Source organism: Megachile rotundata, unplaced genomic scaffold (assembly GCF_050947335.1).
Source record: "Megachile rotundata isolate GNS110a unplaced genomic scaffold, iyMegRotu1 scaffold0026, whole genome shotgun sequence".
Classification (NCBI taxonomy): Eukaryota; Metazoa; Arthropoda; class Insecta; order Hymenoptera; family Megachilidae; genus Megachile; species Megachile rotundata.
In genome coordinates this window covers 2,852,863-2,876,056 of record NW_027473323.1, presented here as the reverse complement: position 1 = coordinate 2,876,056, position 23,194 = coordinate 2,852,863, and positions in this window count along the sequence as shown.

Genomic DNA, 23,194 nt, shown 5'->3' with positions numbered 1-23,194 from the left:
TGATTGTCTGATTGTGATTGTATGATTGTGATTGTACGATTGTGATCGTATGATAGTGATTGAAAGATTGTGATTGTATGATTGCGATTGTATGAGTGTGATTATATGATTATGATTGTATGATTGTGATTGTATGATTGTGATTGTATGATTTTTATTGTATGATTGTGATTGTCTGATTGTGATTGTATGATTGTGATTGTATGATTGTGATTGTATCATTGTGATTGTATGATTGCGATTGTATGATTGTGATTGTATGTTTGTGATTGTATGATTGTGATTGTATAATTATGGTTCTATTATTGTGATTGTATGATTGTTCATGTATGATTATATTCGTATGATTGTAATTCCATGATTGGGAGTGTATGATTGTGATTGTATGATTGCGATCGTGTGATTGTGACTGTTTGACTGCGATTGTATGATTGGGATTGTATGATTGTGATTGTATGATTGTGATTGTATGATTGTGATTGTATGATTGTGATTGTATGATTGTGATTGTATGATTGTGATTGTATGATTGTGATTGTATGATTGTGATTGTATGATTGTGATTGTATGATTGTGATTGTATGATTGTGATTGTATGATTGTGATTGTACGATTGTGATTGTATGATTGTGATTGTATGATTGTGATTGTATGATTGTGATTGTATGATTGTGATTGTATGATTGTGATTGTATGATTGTGATTGTATGATTGTGATTGTATGATTGTGATTGTATGATTGTGATTGTATGATTGTGATTGTATGATTGTGAGTGTATGATTGTGATTGTATGATTGCGATCGTATGATTGTGATTGTTTGATTGCGATTGTATGATTGTGATTGTATGATTGTGATTGTATGATTGTGATTGTATGATTGTGATTGTATGATTGTGATTGTACGATTGTGTCCGTATGATTGTGACCGTATGATTGCGATTGTATGATTGCGATTGTATGATTGCGATTGTATGATTGTGATTGTATGATTGTGATTGTATGATTGTGATTGTATGATGATGATTGTATGATTGCGATAGTATGATTGTGATTGTATGATTGTGATTGTATGATTGCGATAGTATGATTGTGATTATATGATTGTGATTGTATGATTCTGATTGTATGATTGTGATTGTATGATTGCGATAGTATGATTGTGATTGTATGATTGTGATTGTATGATTTTTATTGTATGATTGTGATTGTATGATTGTGATTATAAGATTGTGATTGTATGATTGTGATCGTATGGTTGTGATTGCTCGACTGCGATTGTACGATTGTGATTGTATGATTGTTTTTGTATGATTGTGATTGTATGATTGTGATTGTATGATTGTGATTGTATGATTGCGATAGTATGATTGTGATTGTATGATTGTGATTGTGTGATTGTGATTATAAGATTGTGATTGTATGATTGTGATTGTATGATGGTGACTGTAGTATTGTGATTGTATGATTGTGATTGTATGATTGTGATTAATTCATTGTGATTGTATGATTGTGATTGTATGTTGGTGACTGTAGTATTGTGATTGTATGATTGTGATTGTATGATTGTGATTAATTCATTGTGATTGTATGATTGTGATTGTATGTTGGTGACTGTAGTATTGTGATTGTATGATTGTGATTGTATGATTGTAATTGTATCATTGTGATTGTATGATTGTGATCGTATGATTGTGATTGTATGATTGTGATTGTATGAGTGTGATTGTATGATTGTGATTGTATGATTGTGATTGTATGATTGTGATTGTATGATTGTGATTGTATGATTGTGATTGTATGATTGTGATTGTATGATTGTGATTGTATGATTATGATTAATTCATTGTGATTGTATGATTGTGATTGTATGTTGGTGACTGTAGTATTGTGATTGTATGATTGTGATTGTATGATTGTAATTGTATCATTGTGATTGTATGATTGTGATTGTATGATTGTGATTGTATGATTGTGATTGTATGATTGTGATTGTATGATTGTGATTGTAAGATTGCGAGTGTATGATTGTGATTGCATGATTGTGATTGTATGATTGTTTTTGTATGATTGTGATTGTATGATTGTGATTGTACGATTGTGATCGTATGATAGTGATTGAAAGATTGTGATTGTATGATTGCGATTGTATGAGTGTGATTATATGATTATGATTGTATGATTGTGATTGTATGATTGTGATTGTATGATTTTTATTGTATGATTGTGATTGTATGATTGTGATTGTATGATTGTGATTATAAGATTGTGATTGTATGATTGTGATCGTATGGTTGTGATTGCTCGACTGCGATTGTACGATTGTGATTGTATGATTGTTTTTGTATGATTGTGATTGTATGATTGTGATTAATTCATTGTGATTGTATGATTGTGATTGTATGTTGGTGACTGTAGTATTGTGATTGTATGATTGTGATTGTATGATTGTAATTGTATCATTGTGATTGTATGATTGTGATTGCATGATTGTGATTGTATGATTGTGATTGTATGATTGTGATTGTATGATTGTGATTGTAAGATTGCGAGTGTATGATTGTGATTGCATGATTGTGATTGTATGATTGTTTTTGTATGATTGTGATTGTATGATTGTGATTGTACGATTGTGATCGTATGATAGTGATTGAAAGATTGTGATTGTATGATTGCGATTGTATGAGTGTGATTATATGATTATGATTGTATGATTGTGATTGTATGATTGTGATTGTATGATTGTGATTGTATGATTGTGATTGTATGATTGTGATTGTATGATTGTGATTGTATGATTTTTATTGTATGATTGTGATTGTATGATTGTGATTGTAAGATTGTGATTGTATGATTGTGATCGTATGGTTGTGATTGCTCGACTGCGATTGTACGATTGTGATTGTATGATTGTTTTTGTATGATTGTGATTGTATGATAGTGATTGTATGATTGTGCCTGTATGATTGTGATGGTATGATTGAGATTGTATGATTGCGATTGTATGATTGCAATTTTATGAGTGTGATTATATGATTTTGATTGTACGGTTGTGATAGTATGATTGTGATTGTATGATTGTGATTGTATGATTGTGATTGTATGATTGTGATTGTCTGATTGTGATTGTATGATTGTGATTGTATGATTGTGATTGTATCATTGTGATTGTATGATTGCGATTGTATGATTGTGATTGTATGATTGTGATTGTATAATTATGGTTCTATTATTGTGATTGTATGATTGTTCATGTATGATTATATTCGTATGATTGTAATTCCATGATTGGGAGTGTATGATTGTGATTGTATGATTGCGATCGTGTGATTGTGACTGTTTGACTGCGATTGTATGATTGGGATTGTATGATTGTGATTGTATGATTGTGATTGTATGATTGTGATTGTATGATTGTGATTGTATGATTGTGATTGTATGATTGTGATTGTATGATTGTGATTGTATGATTGTGATTGTATGATTGTGATTGTATGATTGTGATTGTATGATTGTGATTGTATGATTGTGATTGTACGATTGTGATTGTATGATTGTGATTGTATGATTGTGATTGTATGATTGTGATTGTATGATTGTGATTGTATGATTGTGATTGTATGATGGTGACTGTAGTATTGTGATTGTATGATTGTGATAGTATGATTGTGATTGTATGATTGTGATTGTATGATTGTTTTTGTATGATTGTGATTGTATGATTGCGATCGTGTGATTGTGACTGTTTGACTGCGATTGTATGATTGGGATTGTATGATTGTGATTGTATGATTGTGATTGTATGATTGTGATTGTATGATTGTGATTGTATGATTGTGATTGTATGATTGTGATTGTATGATTGTGATTGTATGATTGTGATTGTATGATTGTGATTGTATGATTGTGATTGTATGATTGTGATTGTATGATTGTGATTGTATGATTGTGATTGTATGATTGTGATTGTATGATTGTGATTGTATGATTGTGATTGTATGATTGTGATTGTATGATTGTGATTGTATGATTGTGATTGTATGATTGTGATTGTATGATTGTGATTGTATGATTGTGATTGTATGATTGTGATTGTATGATTGTGATTGTATGATTGTGATTGTATGATTGTGATTGTTTGATTGCGATTGTATGATTGTGATTGTATCATTGTGATTGTATGATTGTGATTATATGATAGTGATTGTATGATTGTGATTGTATGATGGTGACTGTAGTATTGTGATTGTATGATTGTGATAGTATGATTGTGATTGTATGATTGTGATTGTATGATTGTTTTTGTATGATTGTGATTGTATGATTGTGATTGTATGATTGTGATTGTATGATTGTGATTCTTTGATTGTGATTGTATGATTGTGATTGTATGATTGTGATTGTCTGATTGTGATTGTATGATTGTGATTGTATGATTATGATTGTATGATTGTGATTGTATGATTGTGATTGTATGATTGTGATTGTATGATTGTGATTGTATGATTGTGATTGTATGATTGTGATTGTATGATTGTGATTGTATGATTGTGATTGTATGATTGTGATTGTATGATTGTGATTGTATGATTGTGACTGTACGATTGTGTCCGTATGATTGTGACCGTATGATTGCGATTGTATGATTGCGATTGTATGATTGCGATTGTATGATTGTGATTGTATGATTGTGATTGTATGATTGTGATTGTATGATGATGATTGTATGATTGCGATAGTATGATTGTGATTGTATGATTGTGATTGTATGATTGCGATAGTATGATTGTGATTATATGATTGTGATTGTATGATTCTGATTGTATGATTGTGATTGTATGATTGCGATAGTATGATTGTGATTGTATGATTGTGATTGTATGATTGTGATTGTATGATTGTGATTGTAGGATTGTGATTGTCTGATTGTGATTGTATGATTGTGATTGTACGATTGTGATCGTATGATAGTGATTGAAAGATTGTGATTGTATGATTGCGATTGTATGAGTGTGATTATATGATTATGATTGTATGATTGTGATTGTATGATTGTGATTGTATGATTTTTATTGTATGATTGTGATTGTATGATTGTGATTATAAGATTGTGATTGTATGATTGTGATCGTATGGTTGTGATTGCTCGACTGCGATTGTACGATTGTGATTGTATGATTGTTTTTGTATGATTGTGATTGTATGATTGTGATTGTATGATTGTGATTGTATGATTGCGATAGTATGATTGTGATTGTATGATTGTGATTGTGTGATTGTGATTATAAGATTGTGATTGTATGATTGTGATTGTATGATGGTGACTGTAGTATTGTGATTGTATGATTGTGATTGTATGATTGTGATTAATTCATTGTGATTGTATGATTGTGATTGTATGTTGGTGACTGTAGTATTGTGATTGTATGATTGTGATTGTATGATTGTGATTAATTCATTGTGATTGTATGATTGTGATTGTATGTTGGTGACTGTAGTATTGTGATTGTATGATTGTGATTGTATGATTGTAATTGTATCATTGTGATTGTATGATTGTGATCGTATGATTGTGATTGTATGATTGTGATTGTATGAGTGTGATTGTATGATTGTGATTGTATGATTGTGATTGTATGATTGTGATTGTATGATTGTGATTGTATGATTGTGATTGTATGATTGTGATTGTATGATTGTGATTGTATGATTGTGATTGTTTGATTGTGATTGTATGATTGTGATTGTACGATTGTGTCCGTATGATTGTGACCGTATGATTGCGATTGTATGATTGTGATTGTATGATTGTGATTGTATGATTGTGATTGTATGACTGTGATTGTATGATTGTGATTGTATGATGATGATTGTATGATTGCGATAGTATGATTGTGATTGTATGATTGTGATTGTATGATTGCGATAGTATGATTGTGATTATATGATTGTGATTGTATGATTGTGATTGTATGATTGTGATTGTATGATTATGATTAATTCATTGTGATTGTATGATTGTGATTGTATGTTGGTGACTGTAGTATTGTGATTGTATGATTGTGATTGTATGATTGTAATTGTATCATTGTGATTGTATGATTGTGATTGTATGATTGTGATTGTATGATTGCGATAGTATGATTGTGATTGTATGATTGTGATTGTGTGATTGTGATTATAAGATTGTGATTGTATGATTGTGATTGTATGATGGTGACTGTAGTATTGTGATTGTATGATTGTGATTGTATGATTGTGATTAATTCATTGTGATTGTATGATTGTGATTGTATGTTGGTGACTGTAGTATTGTGATTGTATGATTGTGATTGTATGATTGTGATTAATTCATTGTGATTGTATGATTGTGATTGTATGTTGGTGACTGTAGTGTTGTGATTGTATGATTGTGATTGTATGATTGTAATTGTATCATTGTCATTGTATGATTGTGATTGTATGATTGTGATTGTATGATTGTGATTGTATGAGTGTGATTGTATGATTGTGATTGTATGATTGTGATTGTATGATTGTGATTGTATGATTGTGATTGTATGATTGTGATTGTATGATTGTGATTGTATGATTGTGATTGTATGATTGTGATTGTATGATTGTGATTGTACGATTGTGTCCGTATGATTGTGACCGTATGATTGCGATTGTATGATTCTGATTGTATGATTGTGATTGTATGATTGTGATTGTATGATTGTGATTGTATGATGATGATTGTATGATTGCGATAGTATGATTGTGATTGTATGATTGTGATTGTATGAGTGTGATTATATGATTATGATTGTATGATTGTGATTGTATGATTGTGATTGTATGATTTTTATTGTATGATTGTGATTGTATGATTGTGATTATAAGATTGTGATTGTATGATTGTGATCGTATGGTTGTGATTGCTCGACTGCGATTGTACGATTGTGATTGTATGATTGTTTTTGTATGATTGTGATTGTATGATTGTGATTGTATGATTGTGATTGTATGATTGCGATAGTATGATTGTGATTGTATGATTGTGATTGTGTGATTGTGATTATAAGATTGTGATTGTATGATTGTGATTGTATGATGGTGACTGTAGTATTGTGATTGTATGATTGTGATTGTATGATTGTGATTAATTCATTGTGATTGTATGATTGTGATTGTATGTTGGTGACTGTAGTATTGTGATTGTATGATTGTGATTGTATGATTGTGATTAATTCATTGTGATTGTATGATTGTGATTGTATGTTGGTGACTGTAGTATTGTGATTGTATGATTGTGATTGTATGATTGTAATTGTATCATTGTGATTGTATGATTGTGATTGTATGATTGTGATTGTATGATTGTGATTGTATGAGTGTGATTGTATGATTGTGATTGTATGATTGTGATTGTATGATTGTGATTGTATGATTGTGATTGTATGATTGTGATTGTATGATTGTGATTGTATGATTGTGATTGTTTGATTGTGATTGTATGATTGTGATTGTACGATTGTGTCCGTATGATTGTGACCGTATGATTGCGATTGTATGATTGTGATTGTATGATTGTGATTGTATGATTGTGATTGTATGATTGTGATTGTATGATTGTGATTGTATGATGATGATTGTATGATTGCGATAGTATGATTGTGATTGTATGATTGTGATTGTATGATTGCGATAGTATGATTGTGATTATATGATTGTGATTGTATGATTGTGATAGTATGATTGTGATTGTATGATTATGATTAATTCATTGTGATTGTATGATTGTGATTGTATGTTGGTGACTGTAGTATTGTGATTGTATGATTGTGATTGTATGATTGTAATTGTATCATTGTGATTGTATGATTGTGATTGTATGATTGTGATTGTATGATTGCGATAGTATGATTGTGATTGTATGATTGTGATTGTGTGATTGTGATTATAAGATTGTGATTGTATGATTGTGATTGTATGATGGTGACTGTAGTATTGTGATTGTATGATTGTGATTGTATGATTGTGATTAATTCATTGTGATTGTATGATTGTGATTGTATGTTGGTGACTGTAGTATTGTGATTGTATGATTGTGATTGTACGATTGTGATTAATTCATTGTGATTGTATGATTGTGATTGTATGTTTGTGACTGTAGTGTTGTGATTGTATGATTGTGATTGTATGATTGTAATTGTATCATTGTCATTGTATGATTGTGATTGTATGATTGTGATTGTATGATTGTGATTGTATGAGTGTGATTGTATGATTGTGATTGTATGATTGTGATTGTATGATTGTGATTGTATGATTGTGATTGTATGATTGTGATTGTATGATTGTGATTGTATGATTGTGATTGTATGATTGTGATTGTATGATTGTGATTGTATGATTGTGATTGTATGTTTGTGATTGTACGATTGTGTCCGTATGATTGTGACCGTATGATTGCGATTGTATGATTGTGATTGTATGATTGTGATTGTATGATTGTGATTGTATGATGATGATTGTATGATTGCGATAGTATGATTGTGATTGTATGATTGTGATTGTATGATTGCGATAGTATGATTGTGATTATATGATTGTGATTGTATGATTGTGATTGTATGATTGTGATTGTATGATTATGATTAATTCATTGTGATTGTATGATTGTGATTGTATGTTGGTGACTGTAGTATTGTGATTGTATGATTGTGATTGTATGATTGTAATTGTATCATTGTGATTGTATGATTGTGATTGTATGATTGTGATTGTACGATTGTGATCGTATGATAGTGATTGAAAGATTGTGATTGTATGATTGCGATTGTATGAGTGTGATTATATGATTATGATTGTATGATTGTGATTGTATGATTGTGATTGTATGATTTTTATTGTATGATTGTGATTGTATGATTGTGATTGTATGATTGTGATTATAAGATTGTGATTGTATGATTGTGATCGTATGGTTGTGATTGCTCGACTGCGATTGTACGATTGTGATTGTATGATTGTTTTTGTATGATTGTGATTGTATGATTGTGATTAATTCATTGTGATTGTATGATTGTGATTGTATGTTGGTGACTGTAGTATTGTGATTGTATGATTGTGATTGTATGATTGTAATTGTATCATTGTGATTGTATGATTGTGATTGCATGATTATGATTGTATGATTGTGATTGTATGATTGTGATTGTATGATTGTGATTGTAAGATTGCGAGTGTATGATTGTGATTGCATGATTGTGATTGTATGATTGTTTTTGTATGATTGTGATTGTATGATTGTGATTGTACGATTGTGATCGTATGATAGTGATTGAAAGATTGTGATTGTATGATTGCGATTGTATGAGTGTGATTATATGATTATGATTGTATGATTGTGATTGTATGATTGTGATTGTATGATTGTGATTGTATGATTGTGATTGTATGATTGTGATTGTATGATTTTTATTGTATGATTGTGATTGTATGATTGTGATTGTAAGATTGTGATTGTATGATTGTGATCGTATGGTTGTGATTGCTCGACTGCGATTGTACGATTGTGATTGTATGATTGTTTTTGTATGATTGTGATTGTATGATAGTGATTGTATGATTGTGCCTGTATGATTGTGATGGTATGATTGAGATTGTATGATTGCGATTGTATGATTGCAATTTTATGAGTGTGATTATATGATTTTGATTGTACGGTTGTGATAGTATGATTGTGATTGTATGATTGTGATTGTATGATTGTGATTGTATGATTGTGATTGTCTGATTGTGATTGTATGATTGTGATTGTATGATTGTGATTGTATCATTGTGATTGTATGATTGCGATTGTATGATTGTGATTGTATGATTGTGATTGTATAATTATGGTTCTATTATTGTGATTGTATGATTGTTCATGTATGATTATATTCGTATGATTGTAATTCCATGATTGGGAGTGTATGATTGTGATTGTATGATTGCGATCGTGTGATTGTGACTGTTTGACTGCGATTGTATGATTGGGATTGTATGATTGTGATTGTATGATTGTGATTGTATGATTGTGATTGTATGATTGTGATTGTATGATTGTGATTGTATGATTGTGATTGTATGATTGTGATTGTATGATTGTGATTGTATGATTGTGATTGTACGATTGTGATTGTATGATTGTGATTGTATGATTGTGATTGTATGATTGTGATTGTATGATTGTGATTGTATGATTGTGATTGTATGATTGTGATTGTATGATTGTGATTGTATGATTGTGATTGTATGATTGTGATTGTATGATTGTGATTGTATGATTGTGATTGTATGATTGTGATTGTATGATTGTGATTGTATGATTGTGATTGTATGATTGTGATTGTATGATTGTGATTGTATGATTGTGATTGTATGATTGTGATTGTATGATTGTGATTGTATGATTTTGATTGTAGGATTGTGATTATATGATTGTGACTGTATGATTGTGATTGTATGGTTGTGATTGCATGATTGTGATTGTATGATTGTTTTTGTATGATTGTGATTGTATGATTTTGATTGAATGATTGTGAGTGTATGATTGTGATTGTATGATTGCGATCGTATGATTGTGATTGTTTGATTGCGATTGTATGATTGTGATTGTATCATTGTGATTGTATGATTGTGATTATATGATAGTGATTGTATGATTGTGATTGTATGATGGTGACTGTAGTATTGTGATTGTATGATTGTGATAGTATGATTGTGATTGTATGATTGTGATTGTATGATTGTTTTTGTATGATTGTGATTGTATGATTGTGATTGTATGATTGTGATTGTATGATTGTGATTCTTTGATTGTGATTGTATGATTGTGATTGTATGATTGTGATTGTCTGATTGTGATTGTATGATTGTGATTGTATGATTATGATTGTATGATTGTGATTGTATGATTGTGATTGTATGATTGTGATTGTATGATTGTGATTGTATGATTGTGATTGTATGATTGTGATTGTATGATTGTGATTGTATGATTGTGATTGTATGATTGTGATTGTATGATTGTGATTGTATGATCGTGATTGTACGATTGTGTCCGTATGATTGTGACCGTATGATTGCGATTGTATGATTGCGATTGTATGATTGCGATTGTATGATTGTGATTGTATGATTGTGATTGTATGATTGTGATTGTATGATGATGATTGTATGATTGCGATAGTATGATTGTGATTGTATGATTGTGATTGTATGATTGCGATAGTATGATTGTGATTATATGATTGTGATTGTATGATTCTGATTGTATGATTGTGATTGTATGATTGCGATAGTATGATTGTGATTGTATGATTGTGATTGTATGATTGTGATTGTATGATTGTGATTGTATGATTGTGATTGTATGATTGTGATTGTTTGATTGTGATTGTATGATTGTGATTGTACGATTGTGTCCGTATGATTGTGACCGTATGATTGCGATTGTATGATTGTGATTGTATGATTGTAATTGTATCATTGTGATTGTATGATTGTGATCGTATGATTGTGATTGTATGATTGTGATTGTATGAGTGTGATTGTATGATTGTGATTGTATGATTGTGATTGTATGATTGTGATTGTATGATTGTGATTGTATGATTGTGATTGTATGATTGTGATTGTATGATTGTGATTGTTTGATTGTGATTGTATGATTGTGATTGTACGATTGTGTCCGTATGATTGTGACCGTATGATTGCGATTGTATGATTGTGATTGTATGATTGTGATTGTATGATTGTGATTGTATGACTGTGATTGTATGATTGTGATTGTATGATGATGATTGTATGATTGCGATAGTATGATTGTGATTGTATGATTGTGATTGTATGATTGCGATAGTATGATTGTGATTATATGATTGTGATTGTATGATTGTGATTGTATGATTGTGATTGTATGATTATGATTAATTCATTGTGATTGTATGATTGTGATTGTATGTTGGTGACTGTAGTATTGTGATTGTATGATTGTGATTGTATGATTGTAATTGTATCATTGTGATTGTATGATTGTGATTGTATGATTGTGATTGTATGATTGCGATAGTATGATTGTGATTGTATGATTGTGATTGTGTGATTGTGATTATAAGATTGTGATTGTATGATTGTGATTGTACGATTGTGTCCGTATGATTGTGACCGTATGATTGCGATTGTATGATTGTGATTGTATGATTGTGATTGTATGATTGTGATTGTATGATTGTGATTGTATGATGATGATTGTATGATTGCGATAGTATGATTGTGATTGTATGATTGTGATTGTATGATTGCGATAGTATGATTGTGATTATATGATTGTGATTGTATGATTGTGATTGTATGATTGTGATTGTATGATTATGATTAATTCATTGTGATTGTATGATTGTGATTGTATGTTGGTTACTGTAGTATTGTGATTGTATGATTGTGATTGTATGATTGTAATTGTATCATTGTGATTGTATGATTGTGATTGTATGATTGTGATTGTATGATTGTGATTGTATGACTGTGATTGTATGATTGTGATTGTAAGATTGCGAGTGTATGATTGTGATTGCATGATTGTGATTGTATGATTGTTTTTGTATGATTGTGATTGTATGATTGTGATTGTACGATTGTGATCGTATGATAGTAATTGAAAGATTGTGATTGTATGATTGCGATTGTATGAGTGTGATTATATGATTATGATTGTATGATTGTGATTGTATGATTGTGATTGTATGATTTTTATTGTATGATTGTGATTGTATGATTGTGATTGTATGATTGTGATTATAAGATTGTGATTGTATGATTGTGATCGTATGGTTGTGATTGCTCGACTGCGATTGTACGATTGTGATTGTATGATTGTTTTTGTATGATTGTGATTGTATGATTGTGATTAATTCATTGTGATTGTATGATTGTGATTGTATGTTGGTGACTGTAGTATTGTGATTGTATGATTGTCATTGTATGATTGTAATTGTATCATTGTGATTGTATGATTGTGATTGCATGATTGTGATTGTATGATTGTGATTGTATGATTGTGATTGTATGATTGTGATTGTAAGATTGCGAGTGTATGATTGTGATTGCATGATTGTGATTGTATGATTGTTTTTGTATGATTGTGATTGTATGATTGTGATTGTACGATTGTGATCGTATGATAGTGATTGAAAGATTGTGATTGTATGATTGCGATTGTATGAGTGTGATTATATGATTATGATTGTATGATTGTGATTGTATGATTGTGATTGTATGATTGTGATTGTATGATTGTGATTGTATGATTGTGATTGTATGATTGCGATTGTATGATTTTTATTGTATGATTGTGATTGTATGATTGTGATTGTAAGATTGTGATTGTATGATTGTGATCGTATGGTTGTGATTGCTCGACTGCGATTGTACGATTGTGATTGTATGATTGTTTTTGTATGATTGTGATTGTATGATAGTGATTGTATGATTGTGCCTGTATGATTGTGATGGTATGATTGAGATTGTATGATTGCGATTGTATGATTGCAATTTTATGAGTGTGATTATATGATTTTGATTGTACGGTTGTGATAGTATGATTGTGATTGTATGATTGTGATTGTATGATTGTGATTGTATCATTGTGATTGTATGATTGCGATTGTATGATTGTGATTGTATGATTGTGATTGTATGATTGTGATTGTATAATTATGGTTCTATTATTGTGATTGTATGATTGTTCCTGTATGATTATGATCGCATGATTGTAATTGCATGATTGGGAGTGTATGATTGTGATTGTATGATTGCGATCGTGTGATTGTGACTGTTTGACTGCGATTGTATGATTGTGATTGTATGATTGTTTTTGTTTGATTATGATTGTATGATTGTGATTGTATGATTGTGCCTGTATGATTGTGATGGTATGATTGTGATTGTATGATAGTGATTGAAAGATTGTGATTGTATGATTGCGATTGTATGAGTGTGATTATATGATTATGATTGTATGATTGTGATTGTATGATTGTGATTGTATGATTGTGATTGTATGATTTTTATTGTATGATTGTGATTGTATGATTGTGATTGTATGATTGTGATTGTATGATTGTGATTGTATGATTGTGATTGTATGATTGCGATAGTATGATTGTGATTGTATGATTGTGATTGTGTGATTGTGATTATAAGATTGTGATTGTATGATTGTGATTGTATGATGGTGACTGTAGTATTGTGATTGCATGATTGTGATTGTATGATTGTGATTGTATGATTGTGATTAATTCATTGTGATTGAATGATTGTGATTGTATGTTGGTGACTGTAGTATTGTGATTGTATGATTGTGATTGTATGATTGTAATTGTATCATTGTGATTGTATGATACGATTGTATGATTGTGATTGTATGATTGTGATTGTATAATTATGGCTCTATTATTGTGATTGTATGATTGTTCATGTATGATTATGATCGCATGATTGTAATTGCATGATTGGGAGTGTATGATTGTGATTGTATGATTGCGATCGTGTGATTGTGACTGTTTGACTGCGATTGTATGATTGTGATTGTATGATTGTTTTTGTTTGATTATGATTGTATGATTGTGATTGTATGATTGTGCCTGTATGATTGTGATGGTATGATTGTGATTGTATGATAGTGATTGAAAGATTGTGATTGTATGATTGCGATTGTATGAGTGTGATTATATGATTATGATTGTATGATTGTGATTGTATGATTGTGATTGTATGATTGTGATTGTATGATTTTTATTGTATGATTGTGATTGTATGATTGTGATTGTATGATTGTGATTGTATGATTGTGATTGTATGATTGTGATTGTATGATTGCGATAGTATGATTGTGATTGTATGATTGTGATTGTGTGATTGTGATTATAAGATTGTGATTGTATGATTGTGATTGTATGATGGTGACTGTAGTATTGTGATTGCATGATTGTGATTGTATGATTGTGATTGTATGATTGTGATTAATTCATTGTGATTGAATGATTGTGATTGTATGTTGGTGACTGTAGTATTGTGATTGTATGATTGTGATTGTATGATTGTAATTGTATCATTGTGATTGTATGATACGATTGTATGATTGTGATTGTATGATTGTGATTGTATAATTATGGCTCTATTATTGTGATTGTATGATTGTTCATGTATGATTATGATCGCATGATTGTAATTGCATGATTGGGAGTGTATGATTGTGATTGTATGATTGCGATCGTGTGATTGTGACTGTTTGACTGCGATTGTATGATTGTGATTGTATGATTGTTTTTGTTTGATTATGATTGTATGATTGTGATTGTATGATTGTGCCTGTATGATTGTGATGGTATGATTGTGATTGTATGATAGTGATTGAAAGATTGTGATTGTATGATTGCGATTGTATGAGTGTGATTATATGATTATGATTGTATGATTGTGATTGTATGATTGTGATTGTATAATTATGGTTCTATTATTGTGATTGTATGATTGTTCATGTATGATTATATTCGTATGATTGTAATTCCATGATTGGGAGTGTATGATTGTGATTGTATGATTGCGATCGTGTGATTGTGACTGTTTGACTGCGATTGTATGATTGGGATTGTATGATTGTGATTGTATGATTGTGATTGTATGATTGTGATTGTATGATTGTGATTGTATGATTGTGATTGTATGATTGTGATTGTATGATTGTGATTGTATGATTGTGATTGTATGATTGTGATTGTACGATTGTGATTGTATGATTGTGATTGTATGATTGTGATTGTATGATTGTGATTGTATGATTGTGATTGTCTGATTGTGATTGTATGATTGTGATTGTATGATTGTGATTGTATCATTGTGATTGTATGATTGCGATTGTATGATTGTGATTGTATGATTGTGATTGTATAATTATGGTTCTATTATTGTGATTGTATGATTGTTCATGTATGATTATATTCGTATGATTGTAATTCCATGATTGGGAGTGTATGATTGTGATTGTATGATTGCGATCGTGTGATTGTGACTGTTTGACTGCGATTGTATGATTGGGATTGTATGATTGTGATTGTATGATTGTGATTGTATGATTGTGATTGTATGATTGTGATTGTATGATTGTGATTGTATGATTGTGATTGTATGATTGTGATTGTATGATTGTGATTGTATGATTGTGATTGTACGATTGTGATTGTATGATTGTGATTGTATGATTGTGATTGTATGATTGTGATTGTATGATTGTGATTGTATGATTGTGATTGTATGATTGTGATTGTATGATTGTGATTGTATGATTGTGATTGTATGATTGTGATTGTATGATTGTGATTGTATGATTGTGATTGTATGATTGTGATTGTATGATTGTGATTGTATGATTGTGATTGTATGATTGTGATTGTATGATTGTGATTGTATGATTGTGATTGTATGATTGTGATTGTATGATTGTGATTGTATGATTTTGATTGTAGGATTGTGATTATATGATTGTGACTGTATGATTGTGATTGTATGGTTGTGATTGCATGATTGTGATTGTATGATTGTTTTTGTATGATTGTGATTGTATGATTTTGATTGAATGATTGTGAGTGTATGATTGTGATTGTATGATTGCGATCGTATGATTGTGATTGTTTGATTGCGATTGTATGATTGTGATTGTATCATTGTGATTGTATGATTGTGATTATATGATAGTGATTGTATGATTGTGATTGTATGATGGTGACTGTAGTATTGTGATTGTATGATTGTGATAGTATGATTGTGATTGTATGATTGTGATTGTATGATTGTTTTTGTATGATTGTGATTGTATGATTGTGATTGTATGATTGTGATTGTATGATTGTGATTCTTTGATTGTGATTGTATGATTGTGATTGTATGATTGTGATTGTCTGATTGTGATTGTATGATTGTGATTGTATGATTATGATTGTATGATTGTGATTGTATGATTGTGATTGTATGATTGTGATTGTATGATTGTGATTGTATGATTGTGATTGTATGATTGTGATTGTATGATTGTGATTGTATGATTGTGATTGTATGATTGTGATTGTATGATTGTGATTGTATGATCGTGATTGTACGATTGTGTCCGTATGATTGTGACCGTATGATTGCGATTGTATGATTGCGATTGTATGATTGCGATTGTATGATTGTGATTGTATGATTGTGATTGTATGATTGTGATTGTATGATGATGATTGTATGATTGCGATAGTATGATTGTGATTGTATGATTGTGATTGTATGATTGCGATAGTATGATTGTGATTATATGATTGTGATTGTATGATTCTGATTGTATGATTGTGATTGTATGATTGCGATAGTATGATTGTGATTGTATGATTGTGATTGTATGATTGTGATTGTATGATTGTGATTGTATGATTGTGATTGTATGATTGTGATTGTTTGATTGTGATTGTATGATTGTGATTGTACGATTGTGTCCGTATGATTGTGACCGTATGATTGCGATTGTATGATTGTGATTGTATGATTGTAATTGTATCATTGTGATTGTATGATTGTGATCGTATGATTGTGATTGTATGATTGTGATTGTATGAGTGTGATTGTATGATTGTGATTGTATGATTGTGATTGTATGATTGTGATTGTATGATTGTGATTGTATGATTGTGATTGTATGATTGTGATTGTATGATTGTGATTGTTTGATTGTGATTGTATGATTGTGATTGTACGATTGTGTCCGTATGATTGTGACCGTATGATTGCGATTGTATGATTGTGATTGTATGATTGTGATTGTATGATTGTGATTGTATGACTGTGATTGTATGATTGTGATTGTATGATGATGATTGTATGATTGCGATAGTATGATTGTGATTGTATGATTGTGATTGTATGATTGCGATAGTATGATTGTGATTATATGATTGTGATTGTATGATTGTGATTGTATGATTGTGATTGTATGATTATGATTAATTCATTGTGATTGTATGATTGTGATTGTATGTTGGTGACTGTAGTATTGTGATTGTATGATTGTGATTGTATGATTGTAATTGTATCATTGTGATTGTATGATTGTGATTGTATGATTGTGATTGTATGATTGCGATAGTATGATTGTGATTGTATGATTGTGATTGTGTGATTGTGATTATAAGATTGTGATTGTATGATTGTGATTGTATGATGGTGACTGTAGTATTGTGATTGTATGATTGTGATTGTATGATTGTGATTAATTCATTGTGATTGTATGATTGTGATTGTATGTTGGTGACTGTAGTATTGTGATTGTATGATTGTGATTGTATGATTGTGATTAATTCATTGTGATTGTATGATTGTGATTGTATGTTGGTGACTGTAGTGTTGTGATTGTATGATTGTGATTGTATGATTGTAATTGTATCATTGTCATTGTATGATTGTGATTGTATGATTGTGATTGTATGATTGTGATTGTATGAGTGTGATTGTATGATTGTGATTGTATGATTGTGATTGTATGATTGTGATTGTATGATTGTGATTGTATGATTGTGATTGTATGATTGTGATTGTATGATTGTGATTGTATGATTGTGATTGTATGATTGTGATTGTACGATTGTGTCCGTATGATTGTGACCGTATGATTGCGATTGTATGATTGTGATTGTATGATTGTGATTGTATGATTGTGATTGTATGATTGTGATTGTATGATGATGATTGTATGATTGCGATAGTATGATTGTGATTGTATGATTGTGATTGTATGATTGCGATAGTATGATTGTGATTATATGATTGTGATTGTATGATTGTGATTGTATGATTGTGATTGTATGATTATGATTAATTCATTGTGATTGTATGATTGTGATTGTATGTTGGTTACTGTAGTATTGTGATTGTATGATTGTGATTGTATGATTGTAATTGTATCATTGTGATTGTATGATTGTGATTGTATGATTGTGATTGTATGATTGTGATTGTATGACTGTGATTGTATGATTGTGATTGTAAGATTGCGAGTGTATGATTGTGATTGCATGATTGTGATTGTATGATTGTTTTTGTATGATTGTGATTGTATGATTGTGATTGTACGATTGTGATCGTATGATAGTAATTGAAAGATTGTGATTGTATGATTGCGATTGTATGAGTGTGATTATATGATTATGATTGTATGATTGTGATTGTATGATTGTGATTGTATGATTTTTATTGTATGATTGTGATTGTATGATTGTGATTGTATGATTGTGATTATAAGATTGTGATTGTATGATTGTGATCGTATGGTTGTGATTGCTCGACTGCGATTGTACGATTGTGATTGTATGATTGTTTTTGTATGATTGTGATTGTATGATTGTGATTAATTCATTGTGATTGTATGATTGTGATTGTATGTTGGTGACTGTAGTATTGTGATTGTATGATTGTCATTGTATGATTGTAATTGTATCATTGTGATTGTATGATTGTGATTGCATGATTGTGATTGTATGATTGTGATTGTATGATTGTGATTGTATGATTGTGATTGTAAGATTGCGAGTGTATGATTGTGATTGCATGATTGTGATTGTATGATTGTTTTTGTATGATTGTGATTGTATGATTGTGATTGTACGATTGTGATCGTATGATAGTGATTGAAAGATTGTGATTGTATGATTGCGATTGTATGAGTGTGATTATATGATTATGATTGTATGATTGTGATTGTATGATTGTGATTGTATGATTGTGATTGTATGATTGTGATTGTATGATTGTGATTGTATGATTGCGATTGTATGATTTTTATTGTATGATTGTGATTGTATGATTGTGATTGTAAGATTGTGATTGTATGATTGTGATCGTATGGTTGTGATTGCTCGACTGCGATTGTACGATTGTGATTGTATGATTGTTTTTGTATGATTGTGATTGTATGATAGTGATTGTATGATTGTGCCTGTATGATTGTGATGGTATGATTGAGATTGTATGATTGCGATTGTATGATTGCAATTTTATGAGTGTGATTATATGATTTTGATTGTACGGTTGTGATAGTATGATTGTGATTGTATGATTGTGATTGTATGATTGTGATTGTATCATTGTGATTGTATGATTGCGATTGTATGATTGTGATTGTATGATTGTGATTGTATGATTGTGATTGTATAATTATGGTTCTATTATTGTGATTGTATGATTGTTCCTGTATGATTATGATCGCATGATTGTAATTGCATGATTGGGAGTGTATGATTGTGATTGTATGATTGCGATCGTGTGATTGTGACTGTTTGACTGCGATTGTATGATTGTGATTGTATGATTGTTTTTGTTTGATTATGATTGTATGATTGTGATTGTATGATTGTGCCTGTATGATTGTGATGGTATGATTGTGATTGTATGATAGTGATTGAAAGATTGTGATTGTATGATTGCGATTGTATGAGTGTGATTATATGATTATGATTGTATGATTGTGATTGTATGATTGTGATTGTATGATTGTGATTGTATGATTTTTATTGTATGATTGTGATTGTATGATTGTGATTGTATGATTGTGATTGTATGATTGTGATTGTATGATTGTGATTGTATGATTGCGATAGTATGATTGTGATTGTATGATTGTGATTGTGTGATTGTGATTATAAGATTGTGATTGTATGATTGTGATTGTATGATGGTGACTGTAGTATTGTGATTGCATGATTGTGATTGTATGATTGTGATTGTATGATTGTGATTAATTCATTGTGATTGAATGATTGTGATTGTATGTTGGTGACTGTAGTATTGTGATTGTATGATTGTGATTGTATGATTGTAATTGTATCATTGTGATTGTATGATACGATTGTATGATTGTGATTGTATGATTGTGATTGTATAATTATGGCTCTATTATTGTGATTGTATGATTGTTCATGTATGATTATGATCGCATGATTGTAATTGCATGATTGGGAGTGTATGATTGTGATTGTATGATTGCGATCGTGTGATTGTGACTGTTTGACTGCGATTGTATGATTGTGATTGTATGATTGTTTTTGTTTGATTATGATTGTATGATTGTGATTGTATGATTGTGCCTGTATGATTGTGATGGTATGATTGTGATTGTATGATAGTGATTGAAAGATTGTGATTGTATGATTGCGATTGTATGAGTGTGATTATATGATTATGATTGTATGATTGTGATTGTATGATTGTGATTGTATGATTGTGATTGTATGATTTTTATTGTATGATTGTGATTGTATGATTGTGATTGTATGATTGTGATTGTATGATTGTGATTGTATGATTGTGATTGTATGATTGCGATAGTATGATTGTGATTGTATGATTGTGATTGTGTGATTGTGATTATAAGATTGTGATTGTATGATTGTGATTGTATGATGGTGACTGTAGTATTGTGATTGCATGATTGTGATTGTATGATTGTGATTGTATGATTGTGATTAATTCATTGTGATTGAATGATTGTGATTGTATGTTGGTGACTGTAGTATTGTGATTGTATGATTGTGATTGTATGATTGTAATTGTATCATTGTGATTGTATGATACGATTGTATGATTGTGATTGTATGATTGTGATTGTATAATTATGGCTCTATTATTGTGATTGTATGATTGTTCATGTATGATTATGATCGCATGATTGTAATTGCATGATTGGGAGTGTATGATTGTGATTGTATGATTGCGATCGTGTGATTGTGACTGTTTGACTGCGATTGTATGATTGTGATTGTATGATTGTTTTTGTTTGATTATGATTGTATGATTGTGATTGTATGATTGTGCCTGTATGATTGTGATGGTATGATTGTGATTGTATGATAGTGATTGAAAGATTGTGATTGTATGATTGCGATTGTATGAGTGTGATTATATGATTATGATTGTATGATTGTGATTGTATGATTGTGATTGTATGATTTTTATTGTGTGATTGTGATTGTATGATTGTGATTGTAAGATTGTGATTGTATGATTGTGATCGTATGGTTGTGATTGCTCGACTGCGATTGTACGATTGTGATTGTATGATATTTTTTGTATGATTGTGATTGTATAATAGTGATTGTATGATTGTGCCTGTATGATTGTTATGGGATGATTGAGATTGTATGATTGCGATTGTATGATTGCAATTTTATGAGTGTGATTATATGATTATGATTGTACGATTGTGATAGTATGATTGCGATTGTATGATTGTGATTGTATGATTGTGATTGTATGATTGTGATTGTATGATTGTGATTGTTTGATTGTGATTGTATGATTGTGATTGTACGATTGTGTCCGTATGATTGTGACCGTATGATTGCGATTGTATGATTGTGATTGTATGATTGTGATTGTATGATTGTGATTGTATGATTGTGATTGTATGATTGTGATTGTATGATGATGATTGTATGATTGCGATAGTATGATTGTGATTGTATGATTGTGATTGTATGATTGCGATAGTATGATTGTGATTATATGATTGTGATTGTATGATTGTGATAGTATGATTGTGATTGTATGATTATGATTAATTCATTGTGATTGTATGATTGTGATTGTATGTTGGTGACTGTAGTATTGTGATTGTATGATTGTGATTGTATGATTGTAATTGTATCATTGTGATTGTATGATTGTGATTGTATGATTGTGATTGTATGATTGCGATAGTATGATTGTGATTGTATGATTGTGATTGTGTGATTGTGATTATAAGATTGTGATTGTATGATTGTGATTGTATGATGGTGACTGTAGTATTGTGATTGTATGATTGTGATTGTATGATTGTGATTAATTCATTGTGATTGTATGATTGTGATTGTATGTTGGTGACTGTAGTATTGTGATTGTATGATTGTGATTGTACGATTGTGATTAATTCATTGTGATTGTATGATTGTGATTGTATGTTTGTGACTGTAGTGTTGTGATTGTATGATTGTGATTGTATGATTGTAATTGTATCATTGTCATTGTATGATTGTGATTGTATGTTTGTGATTGTATGATTGTGATTGTATGAGTGTGATTGTATGATTGTGATTGTATGATTG